A 20,291-nucleotide genomic window follows, 5' to 3' on the forward strand; every position below is an offset into this window, starting at 1 on the left:
ATATATTTGCCTGCGGAATGTAGGTGATTATTCTTTGCTGACGAAAGGTACAATGATAAGTTAGGTTTGAAAAAATCGTTTCTATCCTGTTACCTTGATGATTTTATGTTGTTGAAAATACAAGCCACATGTTTCCAGAATGAAAGATCTTCGGCCTAACCCAGCTTTATAAAGTTCCATTGTAATGTGTAATTAATAAATTTTATTCTAGTTGATAATTATTTTTTTAAAAGTACTTTCTATGAAAGGTACACCTCATTGTTGTTGATATCAAGCATTATCATAAAAAAATATCTAAGTAATATTATGCAGCAAATAATCATCGTGTGTAAACGCAAAAAGGGCGCTCGTTTGCCTGTGAGTTGGTAGCTAATTAAATTACTAGTGACATAGTATGTCTGTGTGACTTTATGTTCTCTTGGATTATTGTGATTAACAGTAGCGAATTAATATGGGTGTCGAGGGTGGGGGTACCTGCGGGCCGATCGGGGTAGGGGTGGAAGGATCGGTTGCCCCATGCGCCAGAGGTCTTGGGGTGCCAAAACCACAAGTGCCAGAAGTTTTGGGGCGACAAAACCTTTTTTGCGCCTTCATCGTCGTCTCTGGCGCCATTTACCCGTAGTACGATACTGAGGATATACTATTACAGTTGAACTTGCATCAAGCAATTGCAATTACAGACAATCAGATGACTTTGAAAAATATATTCACTCGTCGTGTTTCTTTTTTTCTTCTTTCTTTCAATATAATATTTTTTTCAGAAAAGAAAATATTCTGCCCAAGCCGGTAATTGCCAGTTTTCTAAATTTTGTTTGATGCTTGTATGTAAACCCACATTTTATAGGCGTTCGCCCAAGTTAGCATAGTATTTATTTTCTTTTTTTTTAAATTATAAAGCATCTTTTAATATTTACCACTCTTTGGCTGCTGAAAACGAGCGCCAGCATATCTACCACATATGGTGTGCAAACACTAAACGTACGTATATATGCATACGATCCTTAAATTACGATGCTGTGTTGTCTAAACAAAGAACATCTTACGATCAGTACAGACTTGTGTCATTACAACATTATTGTCAATTAGAATTCTTCTCAACTCACATGGATGTCTGCTAAATATATTTTAAAGTTCCTGGTTTTTCCCATGTCTCTCCACTTCTAAATATAGTGTTAGTAAAAACCTCGTTTTCAAGCGACCAGTAAGCACACAGTAAATGCACGAGTTCTGCGCATGCTTGAATGTATTATGAAGACGACCTTGAGAATATCTCTTGCTTGAGATGTGTAATTAATACGACATTTTAGGCTAGTTCGTGATTATTTTGTATAAATACAATCTCCCTTGAAATCTATCCTATTTGGCTGTTGAAAACTAGCGTTAGCATATCAATTGTCTAATATATTTATCAGCTGATTACCACACATCGTACAAACACGCCAATGTACGTTCAGCTGCATGAGAGTAGGTAGGCGATCTAATTATTAATGCGACAGTATGCATGTGCTTGCAAGTATGGAGGCTGGTCTGGTAAATGAATGTAGGTAAAAAAAGTGACATCCATCTGAATGCATTATATCTATATATATATGTATTTATAGTAAATGCCACCTCCGCCGCAACCAGGACTCCCCCTCCCAACAAACAACGGAAAATATTCTCTAGTTGTAAAATCGCTTGCCTTTGCACTAAATATAAATTATGGGTTTTTCCCTCGTTTTTGCCCACTTCGTAAATATAGAATTTGTGCAATCCCTGACTGATATGCAACTGGCAGGACTCGCACGGGGTTTCCACTTGTTACAATGAAACTTGATAGCGACCTCGATATAATCTCTTGCTTCATTCCATGATGTGAATGTGAGATCGCTCACATGCGAAATCGTTGGAACCAATAGTATACTAGTATTCAGTAAAATAATTGTAAGATTCACTCTCATTGGTTGTTTCGCGAAATGCTGCGGGATGCTGAATCTTTAGTACTGAAGAGTACAAAATGTACAAAAGTCATGGCGGGCAAGATGTTTAGTATTTTTCGTAGACCTAGTAATTCACCTAGACTGCTTTGTTTTAAAGCCGAAACTGTTATACAAGAGACTTTAAATGCATCGAGGTAGGTAGATTTATATTATAATTATAGTATTCGCATATCCTCCCGTTTGTTTGTAAGCACTCTTCCATTTCTGATTTTTATAATAGTCTATTTCAGTCGTAGCCTCGTCCTACATGTAAGACCTCGACACTGATATTTATGTTGTGGGCATCATATCACTAAAACAAAAATAACATGTGCTATGTCTTACATTGTAGGACTAAGTAGAAGCCGTGCCATCTACGTCCAATATGTGCAATGTTTTTGTTCTAATATTTCAAGAACAATTTGAACAAATAAATAGAAGGAATTCTTGTATACACGTGTTCAAAGAGATGTAAATCCCAAATTTATGGAATTACAGAGTTTCAAAGACAGTAATTTCAATCACAACAGTGCTTGAAAACAAGCTGGCCCAAGCAAAAATGGCGACCATGTTGCTAAAGAAGCTCCCTTTTGATTAAAAAAAGTCAGCAGTGTTGGAGACCCACCTGGAGGCAATCAGTTTAGAATTCATAAATCAGTGAATGCAATGGCTAAGTTTTGTGCGTTTTTGATATATTTTATTCTTTCTGTTTTTCAGATCAGTAGGGTGGTACAATCAAAGGGTATGGTGTGAGAATACTTTAGTAGTTCATAACCAATCAGCAGCATTACAGGCAGTCATTTGTATAATGTAATGCGCAGGTCAGGGTTATTGTTGCTTACAATTTACTCTTTAAATTATTTATTTATTATTATATAGTACATTTAATATTTACAGGAAAATTTAGTCTCAGGTTCTGCACCGTTTTGAGAGAGCATGCCACTAGCTTCCCATGGGTCCGTGGTTTTTCCCAGTGGTTTTCCAGGTTCTTCCTCCACAGATATATTTACTGTTGTGTAGCATGAAAAATGGGCTTAAGGTAATCATAACAGTGTAAGACATCAACCCTGATATTTATGTTTTGGGGATTTAGGTTTTACTGATTAAATAACGGTATGTGTAGTGAGTTCCAATGTTGACTAACATCAGAACAAGAAGTCAAATTGTCAGGAATATCTCACACTCTTGGCAGCCTGTCTCCACATTTTTCTACAAATTAAAGTAATAAAGTTTATCAGACTTTACTAACTCTGATGTCTTTTTTCTAATTAATACAAATTCTCACATAAGAAATGTTTTCAAGTTCGTTGGCCTACATTTCAGTTGGCAGTAATGCAATGAAGTCAGAAATGCCAAAATTGGTTAAAAGGATGAGAAGTATCTTGAATCAAATGAAGCTATCTAAGCACTTTCTTAAGTATTAATATATTTTTTATGCATTTAATTAGCTAAGTATACTTCAACTTGATCTGATTTCAGCATTCCCAAAATGAAGTACATACTGTACGTACAGCAAGAGTAGTATATGCCTAAATACTGTTATCAACGCATTGAACAATTTGTCTCCAAAACATTAGTCAGTTTGATTGTGTAAAATATAAAAATTCACTGCTTATCTATAAATCTGCAGTAGCATGGAATAAATTGATACAAGTTGTACTCTTTAGATTAACCAGCCATGCTGTAAGAGTAGAGTGTATGACTCAAATTTGTATGAAGTTGTTCTGGTGGCAAAATTAAATTATTTTTGTATTTTCAGCACTGTATACCTCTATTTTGCTTGAGACGACCTGTCAGAGAAACCACCTGGTGTCACAGCAGATAGGTAAATACCACACCCAGACAGGAATACAGAGCTGAAACCACAATGACCACAAACCATAGTAGGAGGTATAGCGTGACCACTCTTTTTATTGTATGGATCATGACTCATTAGAATTTTATTTTACATGTATCAGTTAGTTGCTATCATGGGTAAAAAGTTGATTGCATAATCATTGACCTAGTAGTAAACTAAATACCCAGTTGTTTCCAACCTATCAATTTTGGCCATTATTTCTTTTTAATTTTGGTTACAATTATTCACAATGCTACTTTTAACCGATGTGATGATAGAAATTTTGTGATTTAGGGTTTTGTTAGCTTAGCCACCAATGTTTTGTTTTCATTATTTGAAAATATATTTGAAAATTTCTGAGAACATAAAAGTTACTTTAAGATCTTTTAAACCCCACATTACCCATCCATTGATAATTGTTAAGTTTGGAAACAATTTATTATCCAGTGGTTGTTTTTTATCTTTAGATTCATTACAAAGCAGATACAGAGATGCTTCCAGGGCATCAATCACGCAAAATTTGTATGAATTTCCCAAATATTGATGCACAGGAACTCCAACAATTTAAAGTCACTCATAGGAAAATGTACTCTGCACTGTAAACAATTTTTATTTAAAGTGCTTTGGGTAAGTCACACCAGTAGAGGTATCGTCGTGTTTTTTGCAACATAAGTCTTTTTTCAGGTAGGCAACTGTTCACATCTGGATTCTTCAACTTGACATATATGGTTCTTAAACTAGATTTTATTGGCACATTGTGCCCTGTAGTAAGCATTATGTCATAGTATAAGCCATGTAAAAAGGAAGTTTTACAAGTGCATGTTAAAAATACAGCCTACCTAGAAAAAACAAAAAGGCTAATTCCCTGCTTGGTTCATTTTCTTTTGTTCCTCAAATACTGGCCGCTGAAACTGATGAAGACGGTGATTTCTGTTATTATGAAATATATCTGATTATTGGAGCTGGGAAAGTTTTAATGGAGATACCAGTGACTGATTGGTGTTAAATACATGTCCGATGTACTCTGAATGGACAAAATAGTTTTTCCAGTCCACCCCCCCCACCCCCACCCCACCCCCGCGAGCAGTAAATCAAAATTTAATGTAAAGCAGACATGATACAAAACCTAATTAAATTACATACAATTTAAAATTAGAGTGCACTTTTCATTTCTTTTCTCAAACAATTTAGCCCTGCTGGATCATGTGCTTCAAAACTATACAGCCTTTAAGGGTTAAGATCTGTTGAATAAGTAAAACTAACACATGATAATAAGAAGTACAGTTATTTATTTGGTCAAAACACCTCTGTCGGAGCAAGCAAGCTATGGCATTTATGGACCTAAAACCCTAATACAGCATTGAAGAACAGATAAGAAATCTGTCAGTAGTGTGTGTGTGTGACTTGGATTTTTAATGTAGCTTTAAAAAAAAAAGTCATATTGCTATGATGCCTGCAGTGTGGCTGTTTATAGTGATGGCTAGCAATTGGGCATCATGCTGCAGACATGTAACATAATGTCCTAGCCAGTCACATTAACCTGACACCAGGCCAGCCAGTCCTAAAAATAACATCTTAATGTTGAGCGCCAAGTGAGGCAGCTGTTAGTACCATTTTTGCAAGAATTTGGTATGACTCAGCCGAAGTTCTAACCTGCGACCTCCCACATCCATGGTGATGCTATAACCACTTAGGCCAGCCAGAGCAGTCTAATCATAGTATTCAGTAAAGTACTAATTTGAGAAAGTGAAACTTTGGCACAGCTTAAGTTTGTTAAAAATTCAGTTTTGGAGCAGAAGTATCAAAAAGATAAAAGATAATACCTTTGAGCACTAGGAAATTGTACTTAACCACCATAAAGAACAATTGGCTGTCTGTATGCTTCTATAGACATCATACTACGGAAGGAAGGTTCTCAGAGAGGAGTTTCAAAACACAAGTTATCTGGCCAAAATAAGGAGTTAATCAATTGGTAATTAAATATTAAGCATAATCATTGTCAGAAATGGAAAATCACATATTCTGAGAGCTACATAAAAAATGGAATATGTGTTATTTTGAAAAATTATCTTTGTTCCTTTAAATATTTATAATTTTAACAGATGAATTTCCCTAAAATTATAAAATCAATGTACCATTAAAAGATTTGTTGTGAATAATTAGATATTTACTATGTGGAGTAACTTAGTCTTTAAACATGCCACAATTTGTATGCAACATGTCATTTTCAGTTAAACAGCTTATTTTTTTTTCATTTTTCAGTTACTTTGTTTCAAACAGTGATAAAATTGATATAGTGAAGGTATCGTTTTTACTACATTTTCAAATGCAAATGTCATCATTGCTTGAATATACGTTATGTATAAAGACTGGCATTCTCAAATTTTTTTTACCTATAGACTATAATGAATGATTAGTTTTATTGTAGAGAATATAGAATATAATTTTATTTTTTTGGCATTATCAGATTTGATATGAGGACTTTTAATTTTTATTTGAGATCCCACTAACTTGTTGTGCTTCCTGTTCAGATAGAAGTTACATTATGATGAAGTAAACAATATTTTCCCAAATTTGAATTAAGAATATGCGATTTCATCGTGACTTTTAATTTTAAAAAAGCTGTCAACATTGCGTGAGGTTTTTTTACTTATTGATTATGGAATTTTGTATTGTTACAGGAGGCATAACCTTTAATGAGATTTTAAAAATAATTTTGAGTTAAGAATATCAGAGTATTATTATCTTTATTGTTAAGACTCTTTTTCTTCATAATGGGTGTATGATTTTTATTTTAAGTCGTATGCTTTTACTGAATTGTATATTGATTGGGTTTTAACAGCCATTTAACACATTCCATATTATATGGACCATTTTGCAAGAGAGGATAAGGAGGAATCTGGGACTCCCTTATTTTTAATAAACATTTTCTATAATAAAATGAAGTTAATAACAGTATATTTGTCATATACTAGGTTGGAATTAAGAAGGTATATTAAGATATACTGTTTTAAAAGAAGAACCAAATTTTAATGCCTTATAGTCTCATGTAGCATATAATAATAATAATAATGAAATAATGAGGACTTTGTATAGCACCTAATCTTTAGAAGCTCTAAGCACTTTACAACATCAGACAACACCTATAAGATAAGAAAACATATATAATGATATGATTACAAAACAAATGCTATGAAATTAGAAAACATAACAAACATGCTGAGAATATTTAAGGTAGGAAACATTAGGTCTTTAAGTTTGTTCTTGCAGTCGAAATAAGTGAGTTTTTAGAGCACTCTTGAATGGGATCACTGTGTCTTTGTGTCTGAGTTCAGTGGGCAATTCATAACATGTTGCTGGGTCCTGGTATGCAAAAGAACGATGTCCATATGACTTTGTTTTCATAGTGGCAATAATGAGTATATGATTGTCGGAAGAGGAGCGTAAGTATCTTGCTGGTGTGCACATATGGGTGAGGTCGGATTGGTATGTTGGACTATAGTCCGACAGTGAAACGTTGCACAGAGAACAAATTTTGTGTTTGATTCTGGATGGAATGGATAGCCAGTGTAGGGTACAGAGCAGCAGGGAGGTGTGCTCTGATCGTGGTACTCTAAGTATGATCCGAGCAGCTGTGTTTTGAAATTTCTGGAGTAGATACTGAGATGAACCAGACAGAATTGATTTACAATAGTCCAGTCTTGAAAGTACTAATGAACACACAAGTGGCATCAGCTGAAAGATATTTGAGAATGGAGCTGATGCATATCAGCTCAAGAGATACATCCTTGCATATGTTCATGACATGTTGGTGCAGTGTGAGAGTACTGTCCAGAGTAACACCTAGGTTTCGTACTGATTGTGTGAAATTAATGTTGGTGTTGCTGATACTTGTTTGAGGTAAAGGATGTGAATGAGAAAGTCTTTTTGTTGTGATTAGAATGGTCTCAGTTTTATCATCATTCATCTGCAGCTTGTTACATGTCATCCATGATTTCACAACTTAAATGCACCTCTCTACACCTTGGATGATAGCATCAACTTCAGTTGGGTGGCTAAATTTGTATATTTGGGTGTCATCAACATAAAATTGGTGAGACACTGGATGATGATCTATGACACTTGAGAGCGGCTGAGTGTATAGAATGAAGAGAACAGGTCCAAGAACAGACCCCTGTGGAACACCACAACATAGATCAACTGGGCTGGAGTGTATTCCATTTGCAGATACAATTTGTGTCCTGTTGACCAAGTAGGACTTGAACCACAGTAAGGATGTATCATGAATGTCAAATACATGCTGAAGACAGTGAAGTAATATATCATGGTCTGTTGTGTCAATTGCTGCAGACAAATCAAGGAGGGTGAGGACTGTAATCTTTCCGCTATCCCAAGCAGATAGAATGTCATTAACTACTTTTAGAAGAGTAATTTCAGTACTGTGGCAAGGACGATAAGCAGTACATTACTAAAAAGACTATTTGAATTCAGATGAGATGCAAGCTGGGGTAGAACAAGCTCTTCTAAGACTTTTATATCAATTTGAGATTACAAACTGGTGGTAGTACCTTAAATCGTTATGGTCTAGTGTTGGTTTCTTCAGCAGAGGCTTTACAATGGCAGTTTTGAAAAATGAATCTTTTGCTTCATCTCAAGTTAATATCAGACATTACTTGTTTTCATTGATATTTGTGTTATGAATCATTCATGCTGTGGGGTAATACAAGATGTAATATTTGTTCTGGCAAACCATAATACCTGCAGAAGGAACAAAAATTGGGACTTGCTATTTCTGTGTCTCCACCTATTGAAATAATAACTTGCTACAATCACTTGAACTTATTTCCCTAGCTACTAGTGAATCTTTGTATTTCTGAAGAAACAAAAAATGCCAGAATATGTAACTATATTTTGACTAATCTGACCTTTATTCATCTTCGTTGTGACTTAAACTAGGCTTGAAACAATCATATCTTGCATAAATTCAAATATTTAAAAGCCATTTTCACCCATTAAACACATCAACTTGACAACAACAAAATATGGTTCACTTATTTTTATTTAGGATAATCAAAGACATCATTTCAAGCCCTTTCGGCTTGATGCATACATTTTTTTTTCATTCTATTGAGAGTTATTGTTTGCCAATAATATCCTACACATTATGTTTTTTGTAGTAGTGTGAAATTTATAATTTTATTGGTGAACTTAAAGCCTGGTTTGACAAATCTCCAATTAATAACGAAATACAACATTCACCCAGTGAGGCAAATACTAAATTTTTTAATTTGACTAGAATAAAGTTTTACTCTACCAGTTATGATACAAATATAAAAATTAACGTTAATGACCTGAAATCAGTCATATGAAGGATTGTTAATGGAATATATTATATTACCCTTCTGACAACAGTTAATGTAATTAAATTTAGACCAGTCTACTCACCGTCTTGTAAACATTTATTAGTACCAAAGAGTGAAAACTTGTACGAGTTTGATAAAAACAAATGGAAAACAAACTTAGTGTAGAATGTATGAACTTTTAATGAATAAAGTGGGCAGTGTTCTTGACATCAGAAGCAATTATCAGCAGTGTTGCACTTTGAGGGAGGCCTGTGACACCCTCCCATCTCAAACAGGCAATGTCCCCCATATATTGATAATTTTAGGGACCAGAGATACATAAAATACCCCACCCCCACCCCCCCGAAAGCCCAACCAGTATGCAACACTTGGTCAGCACTGACTCTAAATTCATCTTGTCATAGAGTGGTTTGACAATCTCGACACCAGATATTTTTAACTCCCATTTATAAAAAGTTGGATTGTTTAATTTTAAGCCCCAAAAAGGTAAAGACCAAAAAACTTGCCAGTAGCTTCCCATGGGTCGGTGGTTCTTGTCAGGTTCTTCTTCACCAGTTATACTGGATACTATGTATAACCTATTGTGTGCTGAAAAATGGCATTAAACCCCACAACAGCAACAACAATGACTTTGATTCATCTGATACTACAGTGTTGGCATTCATCATGACATTATTGCAAGCTTGTTGATTTTTAAACCTGTACAATAATGCAATTCTCAAAATGAATAGGAGATAACTTTGCCAAACAGATTATTAAGAAATTCATCTGAACAATGTCAGAGTCTAAAATATCTCCCATTGCTGTAAACAATATGATTATGCCAGGCTGGATCAGGTCCAGTGGTGCAGAAATGGGATTGTTCCAAAATTTCCTTCAGGCCTCAACTTCTTTGCAAGGGCACCAAAGCTAAACTGTGTGTGTCTATTCACTCCAAGTGTGCATACTACCTAATAAACATGTGCAAGAATAAAATGATGGTCAAATTTAAAGTGACAAGTGACTGTACATTTGTGTGTGTATGTTTCTTTTTAAGCGGGAGTGGATGCACGCCAGACACACACACACACACACCCTTCTGGCTATGTTGATGCGAAGTGTTTATAATGCAAAACTCTGCAAAAACATATTGGACAAAGTACAGTTGTTCACATGCAAGTGATATGGGTTCCATTATTGAGTAGTGGAACAAGTTTGCTAACATTCTCTATGGAAAACTAACTTGCTGTCTTCAAGGCATGTCATGTATTTGCATCAATACCTATTAATTTGTCTTGCAGTGTTTTACATATAACTGAATAGTTTGTAAACAAATCTTCCTATTTGCATTATTTGTTATTTACAGTAATTTAGTGAAATCATGACAGTTAAATTAGCCTTAATGTTCTAGTGTCTTATATCCATAAATTTTGTTGAAGTTTTTCATACCAAAACAGTTTGATTATTCCAATTTTAGCTTGACAAAAGTCTTAAGGTAGTGTATGAAATCATTTTTTTATCTTTATTGGCTTTGATTTCATTTTACCGATTATAATCTCATTATAGGTTTCACGGCTAGTAAAAGCTGTGAGCTTGTTTCAAAAGATCATGTTTTGTCTTTCTTATTACAGATTGTTGTACTGAATAAACTGGAAACTTCCCATGATAATGACCAGATGAAGTCAGTAAAGTGATGCAGATAACTAGCCAATTATAGTAAATGCAAATAGATCTAATTATGTTACTAAAATAGGTATGATAATAAATGTAAGACTGAATAAAATGCCAATAGAATCTGGTTGATATACTGTACCTACTCAAAGATACAAAGAGCAGTCAGCAAGGAACAGTGATCTGAATATTGCAGATGCTGTAAACATTAACAAAATGTTCGGTATTTATGTGAATTTTTTAATCATCTGGTCTGATTATAATCATCAAGTACTGGATCAGTTTGTCTGGCCATCCATCTCTTCATCTGCAACTACATTTCATCTTAATCCATGGGTAGAAATTGAAACTGTATGAAAATGATATACAATATAGCGATTCTTGACCAAACTGTATATAAAAATATACTGAGTTTTACATGGCTAGTATGAAAGTAATTCTATTTCAGTTTGTAAAGTAATTTATTACTTGTCTTTTCTTCCTTACAGCAATTTTTAAGTTTCATAAATGTTTTATACAATTTTTACGCTCAGCTTGTTACATAATCCCTGTTGGCACAATCACCCCACCCCCAAAGGTAAAAATAAGGTTAACAATTGGATTTGCATACATAGATGACATTTTTGGATTGTCCTGCCAGTATCGCAGTGTTTTAAATGTTTAAAATGTTCATCAAATATTACATTGTATCTGTTTTTCAGTGGGGCTATCATGTTTATTAAACACATCTCTTTGTTCTTGTTATTTCTATTCCATCTTATGATTATTTAAATGTAAACTTTGTCTAGCTAAGACTTTAATATGAACAATATAATATTTTTTTAAAAAATTATATTTCTAAAAATTTTGTAATTAAGCTTTTATTTTGCATTTTATTTTTTCATATAATGTATGCAATAGTAGATTGCAAATATGCAATTTTTACCTTTTATAGGCTTCTTTATAACATAATAAATACATGCTGTCCCAATTTTGTTACACTTATTTTATCCTTCAGATGTGTTGATTGTATTTCACTGTATGCAAGAAACAATCTTCTTGTTTTATCTTTGCAGCCTGAGTGAGTAAAGAATGTATTATTGGGGGCTGTCCATTTAGTACATGCGCATGGAGGGTGGATGTGGATGTGTCTACTGATGATGTATGTACACAGCTTATTTCTTTGGTGCAGCAAGAGATTCTACATCGGTGGTATATCTGTGTTATTAAACACATTAATATTATTAATCCTTGATCATTTCTGAGTATTAAATATGGGCCATTCTTTAGGATTCTGGGTGTGTGTGCATCAAGCATATGTACACAGGGGTGAGATGTAAAAAAGCATGTGGGGGGGGGGGCAAGCTTGCCAGATTTTTGTGTATGTATTAAATGGATGGCCACTTGACAGTTAAAGTGGTATACTATCTAATTTAGTATGTTTCCTTTGTCAGTTTTAGGTCCATTGCCCAGTGGATCTTATGATCTGTGCTCTGACCAGTGAAGGCATGTGAATTTGCTAAAGTCACCCAAATTGTGTAGGTATTTCTCATATGGGTCTCCAGATTTGATTGTGCTTTATAAAGTTATGAAACATAAGAAAGATGGAAGAGAAGAGAATGAAATTACCACTTTTAGCTTGCAAATACTGACATTTGCATATATGATTAGCAGCATATTTTATACCCAGATATTAATGTGAAATTCTATGCTAAATCATAATATTGTAAAATTATCACAGTTTTTGAGTTGCTTTAAAATCAACTTAATTTTCAAGAAAAAGTAAGTGAATAATTGATATCATGTATGTGTATTTCTATCATGTAATATTTTCCTCATTTTATTTTCCCTTACGAAATTCTCTAAAATGTTCTATTTGTTAAAATTATGCTCAGTTTAGTTTTTATGACAGTTTGGAAATCATGTATTTCTATGTTTATCTGGTAAAAATGGAAAACCCTGTCCATCATTCATCTGCTAAACAACCAGACAAATGAAAACAAAACATAGCACACTGCATCCATGCAGAGTTTAAAAATTTTAAGGATAACACCAAATCTGTCAAAAAGTATACATACTTAAATTCAACATATGAAACTTTGAATAACTTCTTTTAAAAAATCACTGAATATATTTTCATACATTTATCAGAAAGCTTCAAGGCATTATGCTGATCCACTCTCCTTATATCACGATTTTTACTCCACAAAGAAAAATTGGTAAGCAACTCTCTCACAAACATCTGTGCAACAAAAATTTCACATTAAGCACAAGTGTATTAAGTACTTTATAAATTTTTCAAATGAATTTGATAATCGTCAGATTTGGCCATCAGTACTCAAAGGGATAATCTTTAAAATTACTTAAAATGGCGGGGATCTTTGCCTAAGATCTAGCTTTGAGGGACTTCCCATAATAGATTTCAGCATAATAAAAGTTTGTTTGTAGGAATGATGTCATCCATTTATAATAGTGGTTGATGACATTTCCCTGTTAGTGTCTGTTTTATTCTGTAGTAAAATCCACATGAGATGGAACAAATTACAGAATTATCACATGAATTATTTCTCACTTTTTTCAGAACCTCTTTTGAGAAGATCCTAGATACTTTGACAAGTGAACAGTGCTGCAGTAACCAGTTTCCAAGAAGGAAATAATTGTGAACAATATGGACAGAAAAGAGCATCATACATGATTTCATACAGATGTTCACCTGAAATAAGTTTTGCAGTCCTCGCTGATTGACATGTGTAAAAAATACTACAATTTAATTCATTTGAGCATTAATATATAATGAGATCAAAACAAAGCAGCATCACATTGTTACATCTTAAATGTTGCCAGCATGACAGTCTCGTTGGAGCATCAGTGGTTATTCTGTTGGTTATTTGCAGCATAATTGACGATAGAAGCCAAATGATCCTTTGGAGTGATAACTACCCATTGTGTATTTAATGACAAGCTTAAGCTCATAAGCTTCTGATGAGATAATATTGGACATGATTACAGCAGATTGTACACCATTTTAAATGTTTTGAGACATCAACTATCATTCTTCAATAAATGTTTCATTTTGAGAAAGTTAAGTCTCTATTGTGTTTTTGTCTCACTTGCTCACACTATTGAAAATAACATGATTAATTGTTATTGTGCATTAGCTGAAAGATGAGAAAAAAATTCTGTAATGGAACAACATCCTGCTTTCTGTTACCATTTTTTTAATTTTTTTGTTCCACCTTAAGCCAGACATTCAGTAAAGTTAAGCTTGTATGCTTCTCTGATTCAGAAAGAAATGTTTCTGTGAGAATCACACAGAATTTACCTCTCTCCTAGTGTCTGCTATTCAAGGTCATGGTGATTTTTATTATGTTTTTGTCAGCAATATAAAATTTTAATTCAATACATAATTCCCCCAAAAGTGTTTCTCAGAGGTTTTAGAATAATGTATTTTTTGTGGTAGTAACTTGTAACATTATAACCATTTATTGTAATAATAGTCAATTTTAGTGACCTAAATGTCACTGACTACTAGAGCAACGGTCATAAGGTTCATACTAGGGTTATCCTGCCATTTTAGTGTCGCTCACTAGTCTGGTTTCATGGTAGGGTTATCCTACCATTTTAGTGTCGCTATCTAGTCTGGGTTCATGTTAGGGTTGGCTTACCATTTTAGTGTTGCTCACTAGTCATGGTAGGGTTATCAAACCATTTTAGTTTCGCTATCTAGTCTGGGTTCATGTTAGGGTTGGCTTACCATTTTAGTGTTGCTCACTAGTCATGGTTCATGGTAGGGTTATCAAACCATTTTAGTGTCGCTCACTAGTCATGGTTAATGGTTGGGTTATTCTACCATTTTAGTGTCGCTCACTAATTGGGTTTCATGTTAGGGTTATCTTACTATTTTAGTGTGGCTCACTAGTCTGGGTTCATGTTAGGGTTATCTTACCATTTTATTGTCTTTAGTGTCCCACACTAATCAGGGTTCATGTTAGGATCATAGGAATATCAAACAGTACTCTGCTTCCTTACATTAAGAAGGTAACCATGACAGCATGGGTACCTCATTGACATTTTAGTTATAAATATTGATTGATTCATTGATTGAAAGAAGCAAGTGTAAAGATGTAGTCATTCAAAAGTCATAAAAGATTATACACTCAACAAATGCTGTAAATATGGTTCAAGTGCAACAACCCACTTATAAATGTGTAAAAGGTCTTGATGGTTTCATGGGAGCAAGTAGTGAATTATCATTACTACCTAGGTGCCACCACTGCTACTGGTCAATTAATCAGATTACGTCTGTACTTTACCTTCAATAGATAAACAAATTACTTCCTAGATTGAATTTTGAGGTTAAAATTTCTATAAATGTCAGGTACTTCTATGACACTGAGAGCGGTGAACAAAATTTAATCCCCAGACATCTATGTACATATGACTTACACAATGAGTTTTCTTTACAAAACCATCTGAAGACGCAGCCAGAAATGGAAAATGGAAACTCTTAGGAAGCTACAAGTCCATGTGGCTGTACTGAATTTCCAAAGTCCTCCATGTAGCTCTGTACAGTGACTGTTGCCTGATATTTGTGACAACATTTGATGTTTTTGCTAACTTAGCGCTATCTGATTTGACCTTGCCTTACATGTTCACCCGAACACTTCATAGCTTGAATCATGAGGTTAAATGTTCTTCAGTTATGCCAGGTATGTGTTATTGTGTGCCTATTTTGTAAGAAATGAGAGAAAAATAAGTAGGCAAATAATAATTGAACTAATGATAGTTTTAGCCAAAACATCTACAATTTTAACAATGAAGTAATTTTTTAAATATTGGATCAATATTTTTATTTGTCTTTGATTGCTAGTATAATGTGTACATCCATATATAAAAAATTTGTAAATGCATAGTTGGGGAGAAAATAAATTCAATCCCTTCCATGTAACATGTTCAGCTGGCATAACTTTTAAGTCCAAATGAATTATACATGACACATTGACACCAAAGAGTAAACTGTTCATGAAGGAATTATCCTACATGTGATCCATTTTTAAAGAATTTCTACTTATGCTTCATTAATGATGTCATGTAATGTGCTAAGAAACACGTTTTAATTTACAAGCCTTTCAACCAGATTGTCTTCCTGAAATCCTCACATTTCTTGAACTTAATTCTTGTCAGCTGGATAATCATTAATAGACCAAATTTTGATTCCATGATCAATACCTAAACATACTTTGGAGCATACATTGAGATATAAGTGTACATCAATTGCTGGACTGGTAACAATGGAGCTGCCTATACATTTTCAAATAGCTGACCACTATTTCTCATTTTATTTATATCAACAACTCAAAAAATATAAATGATATTGCTTCTATGTCACTTAGACTGTAAAAAGTATTTCAGTGAGTAGTGTTTTCGCTACATGTTATTATCTGCCATTTAATACTATATCTATAACATACTGGTAAGTCTTACGATTATTGGCAATAGGCTGCAAACAGTAATTTGATATAAAAAAATTGCATCACAGATCAGAAGAATCTTCATGAAATGAATATGAGGATTCAGATTAATTAATCATATGCTGTCCCACAATGGATCTTCCCTATCGGTAATCATATGCTGTCACACAAGGATCTTCCCTATTGGTAATCATATGCTGTCACGCAACTGTCCCACAATGATCTTCCCTATTGGTAATCATATTCTGTCCCACAAGGGATCTTCCCTATTGGTAATCATATGCTGTCCCACAAGGATCTTCTCTATTGGTAATCATATTCTGTCCCACAAGGATCTTCCCTATTGGTAATCATGCTGTCACACAAGGATCTTCCCTATTGGTAATCATATGATGTCACACAAGGATCTTCCCTATTGGCAATCATATGCTGTCCCACAACTGTCCCACAATGATCTTCCCTATTGGTAATCATATTCTGTCCCACAAGGGATCTTCCCTATTGGTAATCATATGCTGTCCCAGTACTGTCCCACAAGGATCTTCCCTATTGGTAATCATATGCTGTCACACAAGGATCTTCTCTATTGGTAATCATATGCTGTCACACAAGGATCTTCCCTGTCAGTAATCATATGCTGTCCCAGAACGATCTTCCCTATCGGTAATCATATGCTGCCCCAGAAGGATCTTCCCTATCGGTAATCATATGCTGTCACACAAGGGATCTTCCCTATTGGTAATCATATGCTGTCCCACTACTGTCCCACAAGGATCTTCCCTAGTGGTAATCAAATGCTGTCCCACAAGGATCTTCCCTATTGGTAATCATATGCTGTCCCACAACGATCTTCTCTATTGGTAATCATATGCTATCGCACAAGGATCTTCCCTGTCAGTAATCATATGCTGTCCCAGAACGATCTTCCCTATCGGTAATCATATACTGCCCCAGAAGGATCTTCCCTATCGGTAATCATATGCTGTCCCACAAGGATCTTCCCTATTGGTAATCATATGCTGTCCCACTACTGTCCCACAAGGACCTTCCCTAGTGGTAATCATATGCTGTCCCACAAGGATCTTCCCTATTGGTAATCATATGCTGTCCCACAACGATCTTCTCTATTGGTAATCATATGCTGTCACACAAGGATCTTCCCTGTCAGTAATCATATGCTGTCCCAGAAGGATCTTCCCTATCGGTAATCATATGCTGTCCCACAAGGATCTTCCCTACTGGTAATCATATGCTGTCCCACAAGGATCTTCCCTATCAGTAATCATATGCTGTCACACAAGGATCTTCCCTATCGGTAATCATATGCTGTCCCACAAGGATCTTCCCTATCGGTGAAGTGCATAATTAAATCAGACCTTTTAGTCAGATTTAACAAAAGGAAAGGTCCCTCAAAGGGGCAAATACTTGACTGTCAGGTTATTTTTTAATCGTTATGGTTAAACCATCATTGATACATTATAAAACTCCACCAAACCAAATTTTTATAAAAATAGTATTTTTCCTACCTGTCCAAGTTGACATGTTTGCACGATTCCTGTAAGTGCAGTACAAAATTCTTCGTGATGGACCTTGAACCTGATACAATGGATAGAACGTCATAAAACTTGTCTCAGTGTCAAGATTTACCAACATGCTATATTCGGTTAATCCATAATTTAGATTTTTGGTCTCTACTGGTCATAGACCAAGAGAGTTTATAGCATGGTGTGTTAATTTCTTTGTCTATCCATTGGCAAGAGTTCGTTACTGCCATCCTAAACTACATAGAATATTGCCATGAAGCTTTACACTCGTCACATGGTCTAGTTCCTCCAACTTGAAAATGTGGCTGTTTGGATATCAACTATGGCCACCAGTGACCATCTTGAAAATCTTTACTTCTTCCTTTGAATGGATTGTCATATCAACTTTGACTTTTTACTTTAAGACTGAATGTGATGGCTAGTTGGTCCTAAATCAAATATGGCCACCACATCAACCATCTTGAAAATCATGTTATTGCTACTTCTTGTGGACAAGTCATATTGATATGAGGTTTTTATCTGGGGACTTTGTATATGGTACATCCAATGTGGCTGCTATGATGAATGTCTTGACAATCTTGTTGTCACCACTCACCCTGAATGGATGCTGACATGAGGTTTTCACCAAAAGACCTCCGCTGATGTCTACGTTATCCAAAATGAAATTGGTGCCAATCTGATATCAATATGACTTACACAACAGTTAATTTGAAAATCTTATTGCTTAAGAATATCAGATACTTTCAACACTTAGCAGTTAAAAGGAATAAATGTCTTATCTAGAAATTCTTTAAATTCTTTTTAGCCAGCATAATCTGTTTATTTGAGTGATTCTTGTTTTCAAAGCAAAATCATTTTCAAACGTATTCAGCAGGCATATGCACAAACTGGGATTCATTAAAACAAAAAATTATTGTTTGTGTTATCATGCTCATAAACCAGAGTACACAGCTGTAAGCCTGAGACAAACCCATTGACCGTAAAACCAATAAATGTGTATTATCAGTTTGTTCACTGAATGCAAGTAAATAAAAACTATACTCAAATTTCATTTGTATATGTACGTGTTGCTGTGTTCATAACCTTTGATTATCATACGTGATAGACCAGAAGACGTGCATTATTAAGACGAATCCAGTCATACCTTGAAATGAAAGTCGGTTCAGGCGTTTGAAAGAAATGTGAATTTATGTGGCTTTTAGGGTTAGCTATTAGGGTTAGGGTTAAGCTTTTCTGGAGAAAACGTATGAACGGACAGGCCAGATTTAACAGGATTTTATTGCAATACGTGTATCATCAACACCGATAAAATGGTACCTGGATGATGCAAATCGGTTTAGCGGTTTGCGAGAAAAATAAATTTTGGTGACTTTTAGGGTTAGGGTTAGGGTTACAGTTGTCTGGAGATAACGTACGAACCGAAATGACAGTCTTGACAGGATTCTCTCTGCAATATTTGCCTCATCTAATCCGACAAACAGGTACCTCGCTCATGAGAATCTGTCAAGCCGTCTGGGAGAATAGTGGATTTTTGTCTTTTATGGTAAGTTTTAGCGATGAGGGTTAGGCTTCTCTGGAAATGACGTACTGACGAATACTATAGTTTTCACAAAGGTTTCATTGTTTGAATACCGGGTTCAGAAAAACTGGTCTGATTCCCCACAACATCGACTGTCTTTATTTATACCGAATTATACACCATCCCAAAGTTTTATAATTCATAATGAATATAATTCACAATGAATACCGAAATTTAAGTGTGATTGGAACTAAAATTGTTAAGTTGTCCTTTTAATGTATTGAATTATTTCATCAAAATTTTAACTGAAAGCTGCTCTCGGTTTAGTCACTCTTTTTTTCTAACATAATCCGGCATAGAGGAAAATCTTTTTTCCTTCTAATGGCTTTTAAATTTAAACATTTGCATGCTTAAAGTGTTCACAAATCTGCAATCGTTGCTGGTATACCGAAAACCTTCCGAATGCCATAACGTATTAAAATTTTGAAGAATATTTTTTAAAAACATTTTATTTAAGATAATATTTTTTTTCGTATCAAAGCAATTTAATAGATCTAATATATTATGTTTAACTTTGCAGCATTGTGTAAGAGGTCAACAGAGATAAATTAGATATTATACAAGATCATCCTTGAATAAGCATAAACGTTGCACAGTTCATTACATTTCACATACATACATCTTTCCTTATACACGAGGATCATATTGAATATGTCGAGAAATTAGTATTTGATATGATCTGATAGGCAGGAAGAACAATCCAGTTAATGACTTTTGCATTCTTTGTTCTGCTTGCATACTATTACCTTTATGCAAAGTTTCAGTAATCTTTGCCAAGTTTTTCGCATTGTAGTTAGTGTTTGATTTGGAGTTACGGTTAGGTGTAAGTGTACGGTAACTCTAATTTGCACTGACCTAGGGATAATTAATCGTGTTCTTGAAAATGTTTTTAATAAGAAAAGAAACCTAA

At 34.5% G+C, this 20,291-nt stretch overlaps 1 protein-coding gene across 1 annotated transcript in view; it reads left to right on the plus strand.

Annotated features, from left to right (window-relative positions):
• The first annotated feature begins 1,252 nt into the window (after nucleotides 1-1,252).
• LOC149786485 (uncharacterized) overlaps nucleotides 1,253-20,291 on the plus strand; it is a 45,001-nt gene continuing 25,962 nt past the window's right edge. The window contains exon 1 of the mRNA XM_089976947.1: nucleotides 1,253-1,856. The gene's annotated coding sequence lies outside the window, so the exon portion shown is untranslated. The remainder of the gene's footprint in view (nucleotides 1,857-20,291) is intronic.

The sequence above is a fragment of the Sinohyriopsis cumingii genome, chromosome 12, assembly GCF_028554795.1.
Source record: "Sinohyriopsis cumingii isolate HCF-2022 chromosome 12, ASM2855479v2, whole genome shotgun sequence".
In the NCBI taxonomy this organism is placed as follows: Eukaryota; Metazoa; Mollusca; class Bivalvia; order Unionida; family Unionidae; genus Sinohyriopsis; species Sinohyriopsis cumingii.